General features: G+C 48.4%; 1 protein-coding gene across 1 annotated transcript in view; it reads right to left on the reverse strand.

The window, feature by feature from the left end:
• Positions 1 to 24,694, reverse strand: part of SPTBN5 (spectrin beta, non-erythrocytic 5) — a 1,780,873-nt gene that overhangs the window by 1,198,768 nt on the left and 557,411 nt on the right. The window lies entirely within an intron of this gene.

Genomic DNA, 24,694 nt, shown 5'->3' on the forward strand with positions numbered 1-24,694 from the left:
ATATATATATATATATATATATATACACATACAGACACACACACACACACACACCCCACGCACACAACTTGTGTCCTCACCATGCACAGCTAATTACTGCACAGCTAATTACCCAACATATTTGATCCCCTCCCCATAAAAAGGAATGTTGGTCCCAGGGTTGGGCTCTCTGGGGCTCCTCCAGGCATGGTGAAGGGGGGCACGTGGCCCTCTCTCATAAATTATGACTTTGGCAATGGGGATGGCCTTCCTGGGGCCTCTAATGGCTCAGGGAGGGGGGGGGCACATCCCCATCCCATATTAATTGTTTTAGGATCCAGGAGTAGGCTCCACGAGGCCTGTAATGAGAATAAATGAGGTCTGGCTACCATTTTCTTTTTCGATCCTGCGTGAGTCTTTCAGTATTGCAGAATTATTTGTGTTTCCTTTTCTCTTTTTACCCCCCTGGTGGTCCATATGTGTCCCTCCATGGAGCCTAGAGGATCATGGTATCCCTGCCCTGCCCCCATATATCTGTTTGCTTTATAACAACTTCAAGACATGGGACTAAGGGCCATATGTACAAACACATTTTCCCATAGATACAGAATGGGCAAAAGTGCTTGCTACATCTGTCCCTAAGTCCTGTAATGACTGCCAGCAACATTTTTCTCATGTTGCTGGCAGCCAATCAGAGGGCTCGCTCTTGCGGGAGTCTAACTCCCGCGGAAGTGAGCGGACCATAAGGAAATAAAGTTTCTTGGGCCAATCAGAATGGTCTATTTGTTAAATTGGCTGTCCCACTAGAGTCTCGCGAGCACAACTGCCAAAATATACAATTATTTTTTACCCTTAATTTCTTAAAAACGACTGAACAGATTCATACCAGCTCACAATAAGCGGACCAAGATCTAGCATCCTGCCGAATTTGGAGTAATTCCATTCAGCACAAGCTTGTGATTAATCACGAAGGCTTCTTGGCCAGAGATATACAAATTTGGATTTCCTTAAATTTCTCAAAAAACACTGAACGGATTTACACCAAATAGGCGAAAGCGTAATCTGCGTACTGAAGGCTAGCTTTCTACCAAATTTGGTGTAATTCCGTCCAGAGCTGTAGTCGTGTCTAAAGGTCCTATGGGAATTAACACAGGAAACACAACTTTTGTAACCCCCCACCCCCTTTTTTTCTCGGCCCCCGCTTGCTGGATCACCCCAAAACTTTCTGTGTGCAACAAGAATCACCGGGGCACTATTTAGGAAAATTTCTTGAAGATTTGTCAAATGCTGCCAAAGATATAGACAAGTAAAAAAACACTTTTTCTATGGAAACATGGTCCTAACTATAACTACCTAGTGGTGACCGACACTAGGTTATATATATATATAACCTAGTTACATTTTATATATATTACTTTTTATATTTTGTTAATATAAATATATATACATATAAATATATATGTGTGTGTGCGTGTGTACATATATATATAAAAATGTGTGTGTATATGTGTGTATGTGTGCATATATCTATATATCTATATATATAATAATATAATAATAATATATATATATATATATGTATCAAAAGGTGTGTGTGTGTGTGTATATATATAATAATAATAATAATAATATTAATATGTATGTATATGTAGAAAATAATGGCACTAAGAACCACAAAATGAAAAAGAACGCATTTAGTTACCCATCTGTATGTTGTAAATGGGTTCCAACTCTGTCAACTATTTTGAACAGACTTTTCAAAATAAGCATGGAAGGAAGGACAAGGCTCCAGGAGTGAACAATGTTACTTCACAGCAGTTGAAAACATGATTTGTTTCTCCCACTGTGACGCAATTGCAGTGAATAACAGCATTTTGTAAAACGTTTTTAGGATAGTGAATCGGTATGGTACCTGTATATAACACAGAAGTTATCAACAACTGCGTCTGTGCAGTGCATTCTAAAGTGCAAAGAGCTCTTTCCAGTGTTGACATTATACAAATTAAGACGTGTGGGCTTGGATAAGTGGCAGACTCCAGGCTGTGTGTTCTTCTACTTGAACAACTAGATATAATAGACTGTTACATAAATCGTTTGCTTTCAAAACGTACAACTTAGAGCCTAAGGAATGTCTCCTCTTAAGTGCCTGAAAAGGTACGCAGCCTGATAGATGAGGCATACCTTGGATATTAAAGACATCCTGCACAGTATCTGCATGGAGTGGCCCTATTTGCTTCTGAAATATGACACAGTCTTTGGTCAAGCAAGATAACATATCCATTTCTGGAGTAGGTAAAGCAGTGCCACGTTTATGAAGAAATATGTGCAGGGGCCCATAGTTTTTCCTAGAAGCCCATTGCCAGCGCTGCCAAATTATGAAGTCGAACAATATTATGAATGCCTAATCTTGATTCCACCTTATCTCCCTTTCTTCTTCCACCCAACATTCCATTCTCATCTCAATCTTACATGCTCGATTTCATGTCTTCTTTCTCTCTTTGACAAGTCCATATCTTTCTATTCTTCCTTTGTTTTCTTTTTTCACCCTCTACTATCTATCGGTTAAAGCCTGATAATGAAAAATAAGCATGTTTCTCAAAAATGAGTGCTAGGGTCCATCACGTGCACTCTCTGCCACAAACGAAAGCACCCTTATCACTGACTGGACCTGTGAATGATCTAGATACAATATGGGACTGCAGTGATTGAACTGCAAGGTACCTGGAGTTCTCTGAAAAAGGAAGGGAGGAGCGCTGATTTGCATGAGGCTGAACACAGAGTAACCAGGATCTCCGGTGACATCCCATGGCAGGGACAGCGCAGAGTTAGTCAAAGACCGACTTGCAGTGAGCTACTCTGACTGAACGAAGATCACGGTCAATTTGTCTCCATCTGCCCTGAGTGCTGAGGTGCTTCATGGTGGAGTGGACTTATTGCCACTGATATGCAAAGAGTAATATTATGCATTCAAATCCACCCTGGCACTGCTGACTACGTCAGCCCAGTCCAGCCCAGTCCAGTGGTGAAAGGAAGCATTGCAAGAAACGTCAGTAGAACCACACTCCATACACTGCAGAAAGAGGTCACAAGAAAAGGTTTAAACCACACTAACGGTCTCAGATCAAGTTGCCCAGTTAAAGTAATACAGAACAGCAATGCACCACTCAGAATTACCACTGTTGTAAAATAGTAACCGTAGAAGAAAACCTTGGGCCCGATACACAAAGGTAAACTTAGACCAAAAGTGTAAGTTTAGACATTAAGGGAGTTATTACAACTTTGGAGGAGGTGTTAATCCGTCCCAAAAGTGACGGTAAAGTGACTGATATACCACCAGCCGTATTACGAGTCCATTATATCCTATGGAACTCGTAATACGGCTGGTGGTATATCCGTCACTTTACCGTCACTTTTTGGACGGATTAACACCTCCTCCAAAGTTGTAATAACCCCCTAAGTCTAACTTTACTTAGATTTTTGTTTTGGCCTAACTATACCTTTCTTTACCTTTGTGAATCAGGCTCACTAAATGGTTCAATTCTCAGGTTTTCAAGATGGAGTAGATTCAGTGATCTAGCGATTGCATTCCCATCTCAAGTCTGCACGAAAGAAGAGTGATGGTTAAAAATAGCCTTCCTGTGGGTCATACAGTTCAATCACCTTTTCAATGTATGTGTTACAGTGGAGGACAAATAATGGGAAACTGAACAGACAAAGTGGTTAGCAAAAGGGTACCCAAATACCAATATGGCTTAATGCAACTTACATTAACTCACTCAACACTAAAAGGCTCGCTATGTCATGATTTTGGGAGAACGCAGGATGCTAGAACAGGTATTTAACTTACTGTAGTGGACATGTTGGTTGTCAGATAGCAGGCGCGTTACAGAACTAGTTTCTAAGCCCCTTTCTTTATTGTGTGACAAGTTGCCATGTAATGCAACATAAAAAGGGGTACATGGAAGGGGGCACATTACGGAGTACTTCCAATTGGGTAGTAGAAAAGGGCAAGGCTTTCTTCTGCTCCTAATATTTTTCTCAATGGCAACGTGGCCTATAACGACCTGATTTATTTTTTCCCATTATGGAAGAGATTGAATTGGCAATGACTGGCAGAAAAATTAAACTCCTTGCAAGCAAACATTCAAGTTTAGTATCAACCGGGGCAATCCCACTTTTTTTTTGCAACAGCTAGATTTTAGGAGAGGAAACATTTAAATACATCAGAAGGGACGAATGCAAATTCGTATATCTTAACAAGAATCCATTTCCTGAGAACTCTATCATGGACCATAAACATTGATGCTGCCATTCTCTCTTAGGGGTAAGATGGCCTTTTATAAAATCCTAACTCTCCTTGCTGCACCAAACTGGCTGATGGTTAGGCTAGCTTTGTATTTTAAGAAGACTGAAAAGGAGCTAATAAGATTACACATTAGGGCATGTGCGCTAGGGGCTGAAAATGTATTGTGTAAAAACAAATACTAGAGAGATGGTCATTATGACATTGGCGGTCTTTGCCGAAGACCGCCGTGGTGACGGTCACCAGCAGACCACCGCAGAGGTGAAAATCGGTCCGCCAGATAATGACACACAAACACAAAACCGATAGAAACCAGCCACAAACACAAATTCACCAGACCCAACGGAGGCGAAAAACTGTTGGACCTACCACCCTCCCCGCTACGCCAGCAATACTCCGCCCTCCAAATTATGGACCACAAATCACCACAGCAGACATTCACCGGCAGTCAGCCATTGGCGGTTGTAGGAAAGTACCATCTTCCTTGGCATGTTACCCCCATTTTTACCTATATGTCAGTATGTTTTTGCCTGTCTCACTGGGCTCCTGCCGGTCAGGACCCCAGTGCTCATAGTTCATGGCCTAATGTGTGTCTGTGTAGTGCTTAACTATGTCACTGAGGCTCTGCTAATCAGAATCTCAGTGCTTATGCTCTCCCTGCTTTTAAATCTGTCACTGTAGGCTAGTGACTTCATTTACCAATTTCAATTGGCACACTGGACTCCCCTTATAAGTCCCTAGTATATGGTACCTAGGTACCCAGGGCATTGGGGTTCCAGAAGAACCATTTGGGTTGGAGCATTTCTTTCGCCACCCATAGGGAGCTCAGACAAACCCTCCCACAGGCCTGCCATTGCAGCCTGCGTGAAATAACGCACATGTTATTTCACAGCCATTTTCACTGTACTCAAGTAACTTATAAGTCACCTATATGTCTAACCTTCACTTGCTGAAGGTTAGGTGCAAAGTTACTATGTGTGAGGGCACCCTTGCACTAGCAGAGGTGCCCCCACATAGTTCAGGGCCATTTCCCCGGACTTTGTGAGTGCAGGGACACCATTACATGCGTGCACTACATATAGGTCAATACCTATATGTAGCTTCACAATGGTAAATCCGAATATGGCCAGGTAACATGTCTAGGATCATGGATTGCCCACCCATTCCAAATCTGGTATTGGGGAGCCAATCCCATGCATCCTGGGGGTTCCACCATGGACCCCCAGTACTGCCAAACCAGCTCTCTGAGGCTTGCACTGCAGCTACAGCTGCTGCCACCTCCCAGACAGGGTTCTGCCCTCTTGGGGTCTGGGCAACCAGTCCGAGGAAGGCAGAACAAAGCATTTCCTCTGAGAGCAGGGTCTGAGAGCAGGGTGTTACACCCTCTCCCTTTGGAAATAGGTGTTACAGGCTGGGGAGGGGTAGCCTCCCCCCAGCCTCTGGAAATGCTTTGAAGGGCACAGATGGTGCCCTCATTGAATAAGCCAGTCTACACCGGATCAGGGACCCATTGTCCCCTGCTCTGGCGTGAAACTGGACAAAGGAAAGGGGAGTGACCACTCCCCTGTCCATCACCACCCTAGAGGTGGTGCCCAGAGCTCCTCCAGTAGTGTGTCCCAGACTTCAGCCATCTTGCTTTGCAAGGTGTTGGGGCACTCTAGAGGCCTCTGAGTGCCAGTGCCAGTAGGTGACATCAGAGACCCCTCCCGATAGGTCCATACCTGATAAGATAGCCAATCCCCCTCTCAGGGCTATATAGGGTCTCTCCTGTGGATTCACTGCAGATTTTGCTTACAAGTTTTCTTCAGGAATCCTCTGCAACAACTTCATTATCCTCTGACCTCGGATCAACCGCAGCCTGCTCCAAGAACTGCTGTAACTGCAACAAAGTATCCACAAGAGATACTTTTCTTCAACGACCTCAACTCCAAGTCAGCAACTGCAACAGTTTTCACGGTGTGCACACTCTGAGAACTCCCTGTCTTCATCCTGCAACTGAAGGACCGAAAAAATCTCCCGTGGGGTGACAGAGTCACTCCCCTGCCCCAGCAGGCACCTTCCAAGACAATGACCGGTACCCTTGGACTCCTCTCACAGTGACAAGCGTGCTCCTAAGGACACAGAGGGTGGACATCATCGACACAGACTGTCCTGAGGTTCTGCTGACGCAATTTGGAGGAGGTAAGACCTTGCGTTCCCAGAGGGCGACGTTACTCCTGTGTACTGCGTCTTCTTCACCTTCGGAGGCCTCTGTGCACTATTTAAAAAATTCATTCATGCACAGGTCCTCTGCACTCCATCCTGTGATGCTCAACTCGCTGAGTTGTTCTCCGGCGGCATGGGACCTTCATTTGTTGTGCGGCATAAACCGCGGTTTGCACCTCCTTTGTCCCCGTGTCCTGGGACTCCCGGGGGTGCTGGCTGGCATCCTGAGGACTCTCTAAAGTGCTGAGAGCCCCCTCTTCCTCCTCACACAGAGTTGAGGCCCCCAGGTCCCTCCTGAGTCCATCCAGTGCCATTTTGATGCAAAACGCACTTTTGCCGTAGCCAAAGCCTGTTGGTTGACTTCCAACATGAAATCACATCTCCAACGATATTCACCTCATGGGACATCCTTTGCATCATGCAGGAACCCGCTGGCATCTTCCCAGGGTGCATTTCTGCAGTCTTCGACTAACCATGGACTCTTCTTTCGCACCCTCTTCTGGGTTGGCAGGGGCTCCTGTCCTTCCTGGAACTTCTTTCAACTTCTGGCCTTGGTCCCCGTCTTTTGCAGGTCTTCAGGTCCAGGAATCCAGCAGTTGTCATTTGCAGACTTGGTTGGTTACTGCATAATCCCAATCACGAGGTGTAGTGCGTCATAAGGAAATTTGCAGTACTTTACTCCTGCTTTTCTGGGCTCCGGGGTGGGGTAATTTACTTACCTTTACTGTATTCTTACTCTCCCAGCGATTCTGCACACACTACACTTGTCTAGGGGGGAATTCGTGATTCGCATTCCACTTTCTTAGTATATGGTTTGTGTTGCCCCTAGACCTATTTTCTCCCATTGCATTCCATAGCATTTCCAATTGCTTGCATTGTTCAAAGACTATTTACTTGTCTAATTTTGGTGCCTAGTGTATATATTGTGTATAACACTTACCTCCAGAAGGAGTATTGTCTCTAAGATATTTTTGGTACTGTGTCACGCAAATAAATACCTTTATTTTTGGTAACACTGACTATTGTCTTTACTTGTGTATAAGTACTGTGTAACTTTAAGGGGTATTGCAGGAGCTTTGCATGTCTTCTAGTTCAGCCTAAGCTGCTCTGCTATTGCTACCTCTATCAGCCTAAGCTGCTAGAACACTACTACATTTCACTAATAAGGGATAACTGACCTGGTGTAAGGTGTAAGTACCCAAGGTACCCACTACAAACCAGGCCAGCCTCCTACAGTGGTGCACACCGCCGCAGCAGAATTGGGCACCCAACACCAACAGAAGCCAACATTGCCCAGATTGAAAAACCCACACCTGACACATATATTCACCCACCATACACACCCACCAACAGCACCATAAAACACCCCCCCACAACCCCCAATCCTTTGCAAACACAAAAATACTGCTACATCTTGCAAACAAAAGACAATGCAAGAACTGCACACACAAACCACAGCCACCTATTCACCTTTCATGCATAACACATCACACACCATACCCCAACACCTATCCCACTCTGCACAACACACATACTACATCCACCACACAAGAGGCATGTCCCCACAGAAAAATCCCCCTTTCACAGATGAGGAGTTGCAGGTGATTGTGGAGGAAATCTTGCCGGTAGAGGCACAGCTGCTCAGTGCACAGGACCAGCAGATATACATTGCCAGGTAGATGGGGCTATGGCGGAGGATCGTGGACAGGGTGAACTCCGTAGGAGCATATCCATGCACAAGGGATGACATTCGCAAGAGGTGGAATGACCTACGGGGGAAGGTTCGTGTAGTGGCCTCCAGTCACCAAGTTGCCATCAGGAAGACTGGCAGTGGACCCCAACCTCCTCTCCCACAGTTGGCAGCATGGGAGGAGAAAGTCTTGGCAATCCTGCATCCTGAGGGCCTTACTGGAGTCACTGGAGGGCTGGACACTGGTAGGTCACCATTACTACCTTACCACCACCGATACCTGCATGGTATGTCATCCCCTCATCCTGACTCCCTTCACCCCACTCCATCCCATGTAGTGAAGCACCCCCATAACCACCCTCAGTGGTGAACCCCTGCATGCACTACCCACTGTAAGCACACCCCTCCCAGCTCTGCATGCAAACACAACAGTAATACATGGGCAAAATGTAGTACTACCAAACCCACAATCAACCAGCATACACTAACCAAATTTGGAGGACAACACACAACCCATAGGGAAAGCCAGAAATGCTGAATATGTGACAGACAATGACTGTAACAAATCTTTCACATGTCCACAGGTACACCAGCCAATGTCAGCGACAAGCATGTGCCACTGCAACACAGTCCCCACTAGAAGATGCCCTCAGTGATGACAGCAACTCTGGATGTCCATATCTTGATGATCTACCAGGCCCATCTGGCACCACTTGCTAGCCAGCTTCCACATCCCATACCCACTCCACCACAGCCCCCCCACCCATCTGACTCCAACACCACAGCAGCCACCTAACGTCCCCAAACCTCTGTCCCCAGGACACATTGATCACTTGTGTGCCCACCTGTACAGGGGCCCGAGTCAACACTACACAGGCAAGATGATGAAGGCCCTGCAAAGTGGGCATACTGTTCAGGGGACACAGGCACAGGGGGCCAGGCCCAGTGGAAGATTAGCTGTGCACCAAGTGGAGGCTCAACCCAGGGAACAGACTGCCCAGGAGGCACTCACACATGTCCTGGGGGCCTACCAACAATCCCAGGACAGGATGGGCCAGGTGATTACCATCTTGCACGAGAACCAGGAGGTCATGCAGCAATTGCAGGCCCTAAATGCCAACATGGCCACCATTGCTGGTGTGCTAGGTGACATGGCCAACACGATGCGTGAGTACACAGCACACCAGCGGGCCCCTTCCACTAGCCAGTCAACTCACTAGCCAACAACATCTGCTGCAGCCAGTTGACAGGAGGACCTGTCACATCACTCACAGGCCAGCAGCACCACACCCCCCTGCAGAAAGTGAACCACCCCGCAAATGTTCCCTGCAACCTAGACAGACACCAGAGACTGTTGCCCAGACACAAACCACTGCCAGGAAAAGAACCCCTCCTGAAAGTCTCCCTTGTGTGCCACTGAGACACCTTGTTCACTTTGGACTGCCATTGCTCCTTTTTCTCTGGCCCCATGTATACTGGACCTATGCAACAAACCAACTGGGCCACTACACTGAAGTTTACGTCCACCATCACCCCACTCTATAGCACTATCCCATCTTTTTTGTCACTTCAATAAACACCCTTGAACACAACTGAAGTTTCTTTGCTTTATCATAAAACAATGCCACAGGTGCGTTGTCTCCCCCCCTCCTCCTCCTGCAGATAGGGCACATGGCATCTGAGTGCCAAATGGTGTACCATGCAGTGAGCCACCATCTGGCAGACCTTCTTAGGGGCGTAGAATAGGTCCACCAGTTACATGTAGGCACCGGAACCTGGCTTTCTGTAGGCCAAATGTACGTTCAATAACCCTCCTGGTATGACAACGTGCTTCATGGTACCAAATTTCTGCTCCTGTCCTCGGATGCCTTATGGGTGTCAACAGCCAGGACAGGTTTGGGTAGCCGGAGTCATTTGGAAGTAGTGAGGGACACACATTACTCATGCACAATGGCACAGAGTACAACTTCAGGTGGCATACAGTGACATACATTGGGTGAATACTCAAGCTCACCTGTGAGCCACACTCTGGGTTTCTGTAGTCGTGCCATCACCTGTGGGATGCTGCTATTCCTCAACACATAGGCATCATGCACAGATCCAGGAAACTTGGCAGTGACGTGGGAGATGTCGTGGGAGATGTAATGATCAGCAAGGCACACCATCTGGATATTAATTGAGTGGGAACTCTTCCTTTTCCTGTAGACCTGCTCATTTGTCCTGGGAGGGACCAAGGCAAAATGGGTCCCGTCTATGGCCCCAGTCACATGTGTATGTGTCCCACGGTGTAGAATCCAACCTTCACAGTGGGCAAATCTTCACTCTACGGGAATGAGATGTAGCTGCTCATGTGTTTTAGCAAGGCAGCCAATACTCTTCCAAGCACATTCAAAAACATTGGCTGTGACATTCCTGCAGCCAAGCCCACAGTCACCTGGAAGGAACCACTTGCCAGGAAGTGGAGCACAGACAGGGCAGGGGGTATTGCTGTAGTGCTACGGATAACAGGAATCAGATCTGGCTCCAATTGTTGACACAGTTCAGTAATTGTGACCCTGTCCAGACAATAGGTCATAATAATGTGGCGTTCCTCCAGTGTAGCCAAGTCCACTAGGGGACTGTACACGGGTGCTTGCCTCCTTCTCCGTAGTGGTAGCTATCTAGGTAAACCAAACATGAGATGTGTGTGACTACAGGAAGTATGGACACACAACATCATAGTACACAGAGCATGTATGCATGTAGCAGCCTGGAATTGTCTTGGTGTGTACCATCAGCACCTATGACACACATTATATTGTACGCCATAAGTACCAGCATTAGGATTTGACAACCGCCTGTCCTGTGTGCGGGGACACGTGGAAGTGACTTCACTCCTGTGGCGTTTGGCATCATGGCGGAAGGAGGTTTGCACCCCGTGCAACTCCTCATTGGTTAACACAGAGGTCTATGGAGCACAGGAACCAATGATGATCAACGCCGGGAGTGACGGTGTTCAATGCCGCGGATGTGACCGACATTTTCTCTGTCCCACTTCACTTGATTCCTGACTCTCTACAGGTCAACACCTCCACTGAGTGAGCTACTGTGTCCTGTGTCTGGAACCCGCAATGGCCCGTGCTACAGGGGAAAGGGCCCCAGCCTTCACATCAGAGGAGTGGGAGAAGCTTGCTGATGGGGTCCTACCTTGTATGGGCAGTTGTATGGGCCTCCAGACCAACAGGTGAGTACTTTATGGGTAGGTTGGATGCCACATGGCTGTATGGAGATGTATGTGTGTGCTGGCAGTGTGTCATTTGTGAAGTGTATTTTTGCTGCATGCAATGTGTATGCAGAGGTACGGGTCATGTGTGGGCTTGATGTGAGATCTATGCAGTATGTAAGCCATTTCTATTACATACGGGAGTGTTGAGTTCATGGAGTACATTCGTCTGTGTTCGCTATGCAGGTCAGGGCCCATCAGAAGAAGGGGTTGTGGTGTGCCATCGCCAAGGACGTGCGGACCCTGGGGGTCCATAGCCAGCGGAGTATCCATTGCAGGAAACGGTGGGAGGACCTGAGATGCTGGGTCGGAGGACCGCAGAGGCCCAGCTAGGGACGGCCTCCCAACGAGGGAGGGGTGCCCATTGGACTCTTACCTCTCTAATGGCCTGCATACTGGCGGTGGCCAATCCTGAAATGGATGGGTGCTTAAGGGAAGCACATCAGCCACAAGGGGGTGAGTACACACTGTGTGGTATTCTTTTTTGTTGCCTGCCATGGTGTTTGGTTGCAAGATTCTAGTCAGTGGATACCACAGTGTGCTGCTTTAGCTAATCTTGTGGAGTTGTGCTTAGCAATGTAGGGTGGTATGTACATTTGGTAACGTGAGTAGCTTAGCGAGTCCCAGTAGGTGTGCAGATGGTAGTGTTTGGGTTCATTTCTGCTCTTGTTCCCAGGTTATGGTTTTTCATTGTGGTTCATACTGCACAGTGTTAGTCTCAGTGAGTGATTGTGATGTGTATGCCATATGTGCTTTTGTTGCTGTGATTGACCCTGTGCTCCCTTTCCTTCTCCCCCAAGCTCTCTCCGTTTCTTATCCTGTCTTTGTGTGCATTAGCATCATCTGGTGAAGGAGCAGGGGCCCCGCAAGAGGGGGAGCTGCAGCCCACGGGACCCAGAAGGCAGAATCCACCAACGCCGAGGGGACCAGTGGGTTGGAGGACGAGGGGAGCACCACAGGAGAGACAGGAGCTACAACATCTGACTCAGATTCCTCCTCCGATGGAAGCTCCCTGGTGGTGGTGAATCCCTCTGGGACCACCCCAGCTACAACATCTTCTTCCATTCCTGTACCAGCACTTCCCTCCCAGAAGCCCTCCACCCAGTTGCCTGATCACCCAGTAGGGTGGGCATCTCCTTTGCCCCAGGCACCTCAGGCCCTGCCCCACTCAGCCCTGCTGCCCTCACTGAGGAGGCTATTGACCTCCTGAGATCCATCCATCCCAGATGCAGCAATGCAATACCTACCTGGAGGGCACTGACAGTGGGTTGGCTGCCCTACAGAAATCGTTTCAGGCTCTGGCCTCCTCTTCGATGGCAGCCAGTGTCCCTGGTTCTTCCATCCCCCCTCCAACTACCTGTTCTGAGTCCCAAAGCCCTCTCTCCCCACCCATCCCACACACACAATCAAACCAGCATGCACCCAAGACAACAGACAGGACTCACACAAACAAGCACAGGCACCACACTTCACAGGCACACACACAGCTAACACACAGAAGCACATACAAGAGCCACTGCCTCCACTGTCTCCCCCTCCTCCTCCTCCCTCACAGTCACATCAACACTCACACCTTCAAGCACTGCATCTTCAGTCCCAGATCTTGCCACCTGTACAGCCTTGCCCACAGTCACCACAACAGCAGACACTCAGACTAGTACCCCGTACACCACATGCGCAGTCACCATCACCACCATTGCAACCTCATGCAGCACACCCACCTCACTTGCAGACACCACCACAACAAACATACACACGTCCTGTTTGTCCTCTCCCACCCCATCTTCCCCCTCCAAAGACACGTTCCCACTCAGGCACTCAACAGCCATCCACGTCACACACGCACAATGTCCATGCACCTGCAACCTAGTCCAGCACACCTACTCCTTCTACAACCACTACCTCTAACTCCACTCCCAAATCTCCTCCCACAACCAGCCACATTGGACCTAAGAAACATTTGCTTTCCTGCCTTGACCTCTTCCTTCCCCCCTCTGTCCTGCCCCTATGAGGCAGCTCCCTCTTCCCCAGCCCAGTGCTTCCAGCTCCCAGTTCACTCTTGTCCCTCCCCAGCTACACCAGCCACTAAGGGGCACAAGAGTGGCACTCCGGCCCCTGCCTCTGCCCCCTAAGCAACGGAGCAAGGACCAGTCCCCTCCCAAACCCAAGTCCAAGGACCCCCTGCCAAGAAAAATCCCCCCACCCCTCCTCCCTGCTCCCTGAGGTGCCTGCATACCAGGTGTATGATGCCCCTGCACACTGGAGTGACTTGGGCTGTCAGGAGTCAAGCTGAACCTTGGACGTTGCCCTGTGGCTTTTCACTAACATTGGACTGGCCAATGGCACTTTCTGTATATATATTTATATATATAATTTATTTGATTGGGGTAGCTGTTGCCACCGAATTACAGTAGTTGGATCAAAGGTACGTGTCCTGGCTTTCTCTGCTCCGGCTTATGATGTTGTTGTATTTCTCTGCAGATAGTTCTTGGTGTGTCGTATGTGTGTATGGTGTGTGTTGTGCCTGTGGGTGTGTCACTCTGCCCTCCCTCTCTTGTGTGCTAGGTGGCTGTACTCAACATTGTCGTTGCTGCTCCTGGACATCCATCACGTAGTACAGCATCGGAAGGACTTCCAGTTCGGGTTCCATGTCGGCCGTTGACTCCTCTGTGTCCCTGGAGGTGAGTGTCTCCTTTATATGATTAGTTTCAGCCAGGCTTTTGGTGGCGGCAGTCCCGCCCTAGAAATCCTGGCGATCTGCTGTGTCATAATATGGTGGGCGGGGAATGGTGTTCTGCCAGCCTGAAGATGTCAACCACTGTGGTCAGTGGATGGACCGCACTGGTGGTTCAGGTGGTATATTGGCTGTCTATGGGAGGGATGACCGCCATTGTCATAATTTGGCGGTCTTCACCGCCAGACTGGTGACCACTATAGTTTGTATTAGTGAACATTCAGAAAAAATGTGAGCTTTGCAACTTGTGATGGGAAGCGAGAGGATAAACGCAATTCTTGAAGACCCTGTTGCTAGTTTGGAGGAGCCAAGACAACACCTTTTTGTCAACTGCACAATTCCGTATGTACAGCCTCAGATGTATTCTTAGTTTGCCAATGTTTCACTTTAATATTTCCCTGACAACTCACTTCACTAGCTGGTTTCACATTGGGATGCTTCCCAATCTGTTCAGCTGCTTGTGCTTCTACAGGGAGTGCAGAATTATTAGGCAAATGAGTATTTTGACCACATCATCCTCTTTATGCATGTTGTCTTACTCCAAGCTGTATAGGCTCGAAAGCCTACTACCAATTAAGCATATTAGGTGATGTGCATCTCTGTAATGAGAAGGGGTGTGGTCTAATGACATCAACACCCTATATCAGGTGTGCATAATTATTAGGCAACTTCCTTTCCTTTGGCAAAATGGGTCAAAAGAAGGACTTGACAGGCTCAGAAAAGTCAAAAATAGTGAGATATCTTGCAGAGGGATGCAGCACTCTTAAAATTGCAAAGCTTCTGAAGCGTGATCATCGAACAATCAAGCGTTTCATTCAAAATAGTCAACAGGGTCGCAAGAAGCGTGTGGAAAAACCAAGGCGCAAAATAACTGCCCATGAACTGAGAAAAGTCAAGCGTGCAGCTGCCACTTGCCACCAGTTTGGCCATATTTCAGAGCTGCAACATCACTGGCGTGCCCAAAAGCACAAGGTGTGCAATACTCAGAGACATGGCCAAGGTAAGAAAGGCTGAAAGACGACCACCACTGAACAAGACACACAAGCTGAAACGTCAAGACTGGGCCAATAAATATCTCAAGACTGATTTTTCTAAGGTTTTATGGACTGATGAAATGAGAGTGAGTCTTGATGGGCCAGATGGATGGGCCCGTGGCTGGATTGGTAAAGGGCAGAGAGCTCCAGTCCGACTCAGACGCCAGCAAGGTGGAGGTGGAGTACTGGTTTGGGCTGGTATCATCAAAGATGAGCTTGTGGGGCCTTTTCGGGTTGAGGATGGAGTCAAGCTCAACTCCCAGTCCTACTGCCAGTTCCTGGAAGACACCTTCTTCAAGCAGTGGTACAGGAAGAAGTCTGCATCCTTCAAGAAAAACATGATTTTCATGCAGGACAATGCTCCATCACACGCGTCCAAGTACTCCACAGCGTGGCTGGCAAGAAAGGGTATAAAAGAAGGAAATCTAATGACATGGCCTCCTTGTTCACCTGATCTGAACCCCATTGAGAACCTGTGGTCCATCATCAAATGTGAGATTTACAAGGAGGGAAAACAGTACACCTCTCTGAACAGTGTCTGGGAGGCTGTGGTTGCAGCTGCACGCAATGTTGATGGTGAACAGATCAAAACACTGACAGAATCCATGGATGGCAGGCTTTTGAGTGTCCTTGCAAAGAAAGGTGGCTATATTGGTCACTGATTTGTTTTTGTTTTGTTTTTGAATGTCAGAAATGTATATTTGTGAATGTTGAGATGTTATATTGGTTTCACTGGTAATAATAAATAATTGAAATGGGTATATATATTTTTTTTGTTAAGTTGCCTAATAATTATGCACAGTAATAGTCACCTGCACACACAGATATCCCCCTAACATAGCTAAAACTAAAAACAAACTAAAAACTACTTCCAAAAATATTCAGCTTTGATATTAATGAGTTTTTTGGGTTCATGGAGAACATGGTTGTTGTTCAATAATAAAATTAATCCTCAAAAATACAACTTGCCTGATAATTCTGCACTCCCTGTATGTCATTCACACAATTGAAACACAGTAGACTGGCCAATCCCATCCAGGAATGCTCCTTAGTTTTGACTTGCAGTTACATTGTAATGAAAACCATATACTCTTAAAGTTTAAGTATGACAGTGTTTATATTTCCAATGTACCTGCATGCAAATTATTGTGCAAGCAATTGTAAAGCTTTCTCTAACAAAATGTTGACTTAGGCGCTCCTTTTTATAGACAGCTAAACTGACAAACTTTTATGTAATACTGACAAAGTTTAAGGGCACGGAGACGGGGGTGGAATATTTCTTAAAAGTATGTGACATTTAGGAGTCAACCGGAATAGGTTTGAAAAACATCAAAAGGGTATGAATGAGAAAAATGTATATAAGTAATTACCTGCTGGTGATAGCCAGTAGGTAGTTATAGATAATATATGATTCACAGAGACAAAGGGCCTGATTCAGACCTTGGCGGACGGCTCTGCCTTCCGGCAAGGTCCCGCCGACAAATGACCGCACCGGCCATTCAGACATTTCCGCTGGGCCGGCGGAAATGCCCCTGCAACGTGGACGCCGGCTCAGAATTGAGCCGGCGTAGTTGCAGGGGTGCGACGGGTGCAGTTGCACCCGTCGCCTATTTCAGTGTCTGCAAAGCAGACACTGAAATACTTTGTGGGGCCCTCTTACGGGGGCCCCTGCAGTGCCCCCCAGGGGCCCCGCGGCACCCCCTACCGCCATCCTGTTCATGGCGGGTTTCCCGCCATGAACAGGATGGCGGTAGGGGGTGTCTGAATCCCCATGGCGGCGGAGCGCGCTCCGCCGCCATGGAGGATTCAATGGGGCAGCGGTAAACCGGCGGGAGACCGCCGGTTTACCCTTTCTGACCGCGGCTGAACCGCCGCGGTCAGAATGCCCTTGGGAGCACCGCCAGCCTGTTGGCGGTGCTCCCGTGGTCGGTGACCCTGGCGGTCACCGGCCGCCAGGGTCAGAATGACCCCCAAAGTGTTTTTTGTTTTGCTAACAACTTTGGCGCTGTAGAAAAGTCCCTCTTTTTGGCAAGTTTACCCCATTTTTTGCCTGTTATCAGTGTGCTTAGACTGTTTTCACTGGGATCCTGCTAACCAGGACCCCAGTGATTGTGCTTTCTCCTCTAAATTTGGTTACCTTGGCACCCTTTACACCTCACAATTGGCATACTGGTGTACCCCTGTAAGTTGCTAGTATATGGAACTTAGGTACATAGGGCATTGGCACACCAGGGCCCCCCATGGGCTGCAGCATATATTATGCCAACCTTGGGAGCCCATGCAAACTGTGACTGCAGGCCAACCATTTGCAGCCTGCGTGAAAAGTTGCATGCACTCTTTCACTGCTGGTCACTACACTAGGTCACTGTAAGTCACCCCTTTGGTAGACCCTTCCAGCCCTAAGGGCAGGGTGCAGTTCCCTGTGTGTGTGGGCACACCTGCGAGAGCAGAAGTGCCCCTACAAACTCCAGTTCCAATTCCCTGGACTTCATAAGTACAGGGAAATCATTTTAGCTATGTACTGGCCATAGGACCTATGGTCCAGCTACTTAATGGTAACTCCGAACCTGGGCATGTTTGTATCAAGCATGCCAGAATCATACCCCAAGACTTATGCCAGTATTGGTGGCATAATTCCATGCACTCTGTGGGCTCCTTAGGGGACCCCCCAGTATTGCTCCTACAAGTCTTCCAAGGTTTGTGAGTAGCCCGCGCTGCTGCAGCCTCTCAGATGGGATTCTGCCCTCCTGCTAATTGACCAGCTCAAGCAGGGGAAAGCATAACAACGGACTTCCTGTGGGAGAGAGGTGCAACCTCCTCTCCCTTGGAAATAGGTGTTGCAAGGCCAGGGAGGGGTATCCTTCCCACAGCACCGGCTTGTTTTGAAAGGCACATTTGGTGCCCTCCTTGATACACCCGGTCCCTGCTCTGGCACAAAACTGCACAAAGGAAAGGGGAGTGACCACTCCCTTGTCCATCACCACCCCAGGGGTGGAGCCCAAGAGCTTCTCCTGGTGGCCACTTGATTCTGCCATCTTGAAACCAAGCTGGGCAGACGCCCCTGGGAGCATCTGAGTGGTCAGGTGGGCATGTGACGTCAGTGACCCCCTCTGATAGGTGGTCACATTGTAAAGGGACCAAGCCCCCTTTTGGACTATTTAGGGAACTCCCTTGCGAGTGAGTCCCCAGATTCGGCATGCAAGACTCCACCAAGACTCTGCAATGACCTCTTCTGGTCCTGGCCACCAGAACTTAAGTCCATCTGCTGATATCTGCTATCCGCTGGATCTGCGAAGATTCTCCAACACGGGTGGTGGTTCTGAGGGGTCCACTTAGTCCTCTCTGCCTTCTGTCCAACTTCTGTCCAACTTGGGTGAGACCTTGCATGTCCCTCCAGGATGGAATCACTGTGCACTGTGACTGTTGCAAGAACCAAGGCTTGTTGACTCTTGCTCCGAGGAACTTCAGGCTCCAAGTAGCCCCGGCCCCAGCAGACTACCTCTGCAAGGACAGTCTCCTCTCTGTTGCTCCAGTGATGTGGGACTCCTCTTGAGGTGTGCAGCCTGGGCCTCATTGCGACTTACTTTGCCTGCTGCCAGTGGGTTGCTCGTTGGGCCTCTGACTGATTCTGCTGACTCTCCTGTCATCTTAGAGTCAGCCTAGACTCCCTTCCAAGGGTCGAGTCCCCAGGACCTTGCTGGTCCTCTTCAGTCGTGTAAATCTTCTTCAGCTCCAACTTGCATTTGCTTGTGCGTGTTGGTGGTCCTCCTGAACACTGACGAATCTGCAATCCGGCAAAGGTCGAGGGACAGCTCCTAGACAACTTCAGGGACTCCTCTGCAGCTCCTGGACACATCAGCTGGCCTTCACCCATCACTGTTGTCTCGGATCTTCACCCACAGAAGGGTGGGCATTGCCTCCTGCCCTGCCTGGACACTTCTGCGTGAACTGGACTCTGCCCCCTTTTTTTTCACAGGTCCTCTTCATCCTGAATCCACCATTGTGTTCTTGAATTGTTCCATGTTAGCCTATGGGAAGACCAGGTAACTTACTTCTGCTCTCCTGGTTGCTGGGGGTCTTCTAGATACCTCTTAGGGTTCCATACTCCCCAAGCCCTTGGCTTACTACTCCACATCCTCTGTTGGAGGACCCATGCTCACATTCCACTATTTTAGTATATGGTTTTGCCCCCCTGTAGGGCCCTTGCTATTTCTAATGTTTTTATGCTAATCCTGTGTATATTTTGCGTGTACTTATCTCCAGAGAGGGGGGATTGTCTATAGTATTCTAGTTCAGTGTTACTTTAATAAAGTACATATATTTTTGCAACACTGTGTGGTTTCTTTCATGTGTGATAAGTAACCGTGTGACTACTGTAGTATTACTATTGCAAGTGCTTCACACTCCTCACAGATAAGTCTTGGGTGCTCATCACAGATACCACTACAGAGCCCTGGCTTCCTAGACACTGTAACACTTACTAATAAGGATTGCCTAGACCTGGTATAAGGTGCCAACACAACAGATGTCCACCACACACCAGGCCAGTATAAGTAGTATGCTACTGACTTCAGCTGCTGTTTTGAAAGTTTCGGGGTGATCCGTCAAGTGGGGTTTGAGAAAAAGGGGGAGGGGTGCCAAAATGCGTTATCTCTATGGATCAATTTACCATAGGGATTTTGAACACAACTGGAGCCCAAACCGCTGAACTGAATTACACTAAATTTGGCAGAAAGCTACATCTTGGTCCAGAAAGATCTCTTTTTGTTATTTGGTGCAACTCTGTTCAGTAGTTTTGGAGTTATTAAAGGAAAAATAAAAAATGTATATCTAGGGACATGGATCCTTGGATACGCACTCCAAAGCAAGCCCCTGATTGGCTGGCCACAACGTGAGAGAAAAGTTACGCCACAATTTTTTCTATCAGCTCGGTGTGAGGTAATTGTAAAATGACATAAGGGGTGGGGACAGAGGTATTCTGACCCCACAGGACAGATACAGGAGTCCCAGAGGAGCCCCTCATGGGTAATAATGTGCCTACTTTTATTTATTTTGGCCGATCAGAGGGTCCAGTGACGGGCTCAGCGCGACCCCCAGTGTATATCCACAATGAATCAGCAGATCTAGAGCCCAATGAAAAAAATACATCCACTTACTCGCCAACACAGCGTGGTGTTAGGTGCATTGTGGAGCTGGGGGTTGGATGCAAGGCATGGCCCCTGGCTAGGCCCTGCAGCCAACTCCCCTACTGCGCACGGCCAAAAAGCTTGAGAGCACGCAGGGTTTTGGCTGCAGGGCTTGGCCACAGGACAGGCCCTGCAGCCAACCCCCTCCCCCGTGCAAGGCCAAGGCAATGTGCGGTGTGGCACTGGATGCATGGAGGCTGGGCTGCAGGGCCTGGTCCAGGGCCAGACCCTGTGGCCAAACTCCAATTGCATTGAAAAAAACATAGAAATTCACTGAAAAAAACAAAGGCTACAGGGATATTATAGTTAGGAATTAGCATTTTAAAACATAGAAATTAACCTGAAAACAAAGGTTACAGGGATGTTATGGTTAGAAATTAACATTTAAAAAGCACAGAAAGTCACTAAAAACAAAGGTTACAGGGATGGATAAGTTACTTACCTGTAAATCCTAGTTCTCTTCCAGGGGTATCCTCATCAAAGTCATAAACATTGAATATTCCCGCCCTCGCGCGGAGACCCCGGAGCATACATAAAATACACACATGTAAAAGTATGAAATATGCACGAAAAATATATATATAGCATTTTTAGTGGACAATTTTCATACCAAACTCATGTATACATGTGTACAACAGCAATGCAGACTATATTCATAAACAGGCTAAAATGCTTTATTTCTATGGAGTTTTTTTTTTTTTTTAAACAATCCCTTTCAAAATTACAATAAGAGAAAAACTTTCCAAAGCCCCGTAGCTGGGCCCAGGGAAAGAAGCAGTAGCAACATCAGTGAAAAAAGAGAAAAAACTACATTGAAAACAATGGAGCATTATTAGCCAATAGGCTGCATGCAGGTTAACACAGGAGAACCATAAAATTATGGCACCGTGCCTTTAAGACCCTGAGCACCTCCAGTATCCCACCATGCCTCAGGGGTGAAGGAGAGGTGACAGTTGGTTCACAGTTAGGTCAGTTCTTTTTTACGTGACAGATTAGAGAGATAGGCCCTCATTCTGACCCTGGCGGTCTTTGACCGCCAGGGCGGAGGACCGCGGGAGCACCGCCGACAAGCCGGCGGTGCTTCAATGGGGATTCCGACCGCGGCGGTAAAGCCGCGGTCGGACCGGCACCACTGGCGGGGTCCCGCCAGTGTACCGCGGCCCCATTGAATCCTCCGCGGCGGCGCAGCTTGCTGCACCGCCGCGGGGATTCTGACCCCCCCTACCGCCATCCAGATCCCGGCGGTCGGACCGCCGAGATCCGGATGGCGGTAGGGGGGGTCGCGGGGCCCCTGGGGGCCCCTGCAGTGCCCATGCCACTGGCATGGGCATTGCAGGGGCCCCCGTAAGAGGTCCCCTAAATGTATTTCACTGTCTGCTGCGCAGACAGTGAAATACGCGACGGGTGCAACTGCACCCGTCGCACAGCTTCCACTCCGCCGGCTCGATTCCGAGCCGGCTTCATCGTGGAAGCCTCTTTCCCGCTGGGCTGGCTGGCGGTCTGAAGGAGACCGCCCGCCAGCCCAGCGGGAAAGTCAGAATTACCGCCGCGGTCTTTCGACCGCGGAACGGTAACCTGACGGCGGGACTTTGGCGGGCGGCCTCCGCCACCCGCCAAGGTCAGAATGAGGGCCATAGTCTGTCCTGCACTTCTGGGAGACTTGCGTCTGGGGAGGAGGGTGGGTTGTTTATGACTTTGATGAGGATACCCCTGGAAGAGAACTAGGATTTACAGGTAAATTACTTATCCTTCTCTTCCAGGGGATCCTCATTAATAGTCATAAACATTGAATAGATTAGCAAGCCCATCCCCTAGCTCTGCGGACTGTCCAATAGAAGTGCAGGAGAAGATATACACTATGCCAAACAATTTCTCAGAGACGCTTGCCCAACTTGAGCGTCCGCTCTGGCATCTGAGTCCAAACAGTAATGCCTAGTAAATGTATGTACAGACTTCCATGTAGCAGCCTTATAGATTTCAGAGACTGGAACATTATTAAGGAGGCCAGCAGTAGCCGAGTTTCCTCTTGTCGAATGAGCTTTAGGCCTAGCTAATAACTGTTTGTTATCCAAATGATATGCAGTAACAATACATGAAACTATCCATCTAGATATTGTTCGTTTCGAGGCTGCATCGCCTGTTCTCATATGACCGTAATTTACAAATAGGTGGTGAGATTGTCTAATCAATTTGGTCTTATCCAAGTAAAATTTTAGCACTCTTTTCAAAGTGTAAAGCTTTTTCCGCCAGCGTATCCGGATTGGGGAAAAGAGTTGGTAGCGAAATAGTCTGATTAATGTGAAATTCCGACACCACCTTCGGTAAGAATGATGGATGAGTTCATAGAACCACTCAATTTTCATGGAAAACCGTGTACGGTTCCTTGGAGGACAATGCCTGAATTTCACTGACCCTCCTCGCTGAAGTAATGGCCTACGAGGAAAGCTGTCTTCCACGTAAGGTGTTGCAAAGAAGCTTTGTGGATAGGTTCGAAAGGAGGGCTCATGAGTCTAGATAATACTATGTTTAGTTCCCATGGAGAAGAGGGTTTTCGAATGGGTGGTAAAACCTTCTTCAAATCTTCTAAGAAATCCTTGACTACTGGTCTTGTAAAAAAGGATTCCTGAGAAGGTGACTTACGATAGGCTGTAATGGCAGATAAATGTACCTTAATAGATGACACTTGCAGACCCCATTTCGCCAGATGGGGCAGGTAAGACCTCCTCCTGAGCCAGTATGGGATTCTGACCTTGCTGACGACACCATATGTAGAATCTCTTCCACTTGAACGCGTAAGAACGCCGCGTGGAAGGTCGTCTGGACTCCTTTAAGATGTTCATGCACTCCTGCAAGAGCCCTAGATGCCCATACTGCAGGAATTCAGGAGCCATTCCGTCAAGCACAGAGAGGGAAGGTTGGGGTGAAGTATCCCGCCTCCCAGCCTGCAAAGGAGATCCGGTCTGCACGGCAGCCTCCTGTGCGGTTGTTCTGATAGGTTGAGGAGATCCGTGTACCAGAACTGACGGGGCTATGAGAATCATTCTGGTGCTGGATCTGTAGAGTTTGTTTATCACAGATGGTATGAGGGTGTAGGAAGTTGGCTCTATATGTACTATTTCAAAGTAAGAAATAGCATGCACAGAGTCCAAGGATTCCCCTTCGAGGTAAGATAGTGGCAAAAAGAGATAATTCTAATGCTCCATTTTGTGGTAGTGTGGTCGAGCAGTAGGCTTATCAGAGGGTAGTGTTATGCATTTGTTGTACACACACAGGCAATAAATGAGGAACACACACTCAAAGACAATTCCAGGCCAATAGGTTTTTGTATAGAAAAATATCTGTTCTTAGTTTATTTTAAGAACCACAGGTTCAAGATTTACAAACAATACTTTAAATGAAAGGTATTTCACTTAGGAACTTTAGGAACTTTGAATTAGCAAAATAGCATATACAGTTTTCACACAAATGGCAATAAGCTATTTTAAAACTGGACACTGTGCAATTTTCAACAGTTCCTGGGGGAGGTAAGTGTTTGTTAGTTTTGCAGATAAGTAAACCACCTACAATGTTCAAAGTTGGGTCCAAGGTAGCCCACCGTTGGGGGTCCATAGCAACCCCAAAGTTACCACACCAGCAGCTCAGGGCCGGTCAGGTGCAGAGGTCAAAGTGGTGCCCAAAACACATAGGCTTCAATGGAGAAGGGGGTGCCCCGGTTCCAGTCTGCCAGCAGGTAGGTACCCGCGTCTTTGGAGGGCAGACCCCAGGGGCATTTTGTAGGGCACCGGGGGGACACAAGTCAGCACAAAAAGTACACCCTCAGCGGCACAGGGGCGGCCGGGTGCAGTGTGCAAACAGGTGTCGGGTTTGCGATGGAGTTCAATGGGAGACCAAGGGGTCTCTTCAGCGATGCAGGCAGGCAAGGGGGGGGCTCCTCGGGGTAGCCACCACCTGGGCAAGGGAGCGGGCCACCTGGGGGTCGCTCCTGCACTGGAGGTCGGATCCTTCAGGTCCTGGGGGCTGCGGGTGCAGTGTCCTTTCCAGGCGTCGGGTCTTTGAAGCAGGCAGTCCTGGTCAGGGGGAGCCTCTGGATTCCCTCTGCAGCCGTCGCTGTGGGGGCTCAGGGGGGTCAACTCTGGCTACGCACGGGCTCGCAGTCGCCGGGGAGTCCTCCCTGTAGTGTTTGTTCTCCACAAGTCGAGCCGGGGGCGTCGGGTGCAGAGTGCAAAGTCTCACGCTACCGGCAGGAAACGTGTGTTCTTTCAAAGGTGCTTCTTTGTTGCAAAGATGCTTCTTTCTTGGAG

This window comes from Pleurodeles waltl, chromosome 9 (genome assembly GCF_031143425.1).
Source record: "Pleurodeles waltl isolate 20211129_DDA chromosome 9, aPleWal1.hap1.20221129, whole genome shotgun sequence".
Lineage (NCBI taxonomy): Eukaryota > Metazoa > Chordata > Amphibia > Caudata > Salamandridae > Pleurodeles > Pleurodeles waltl.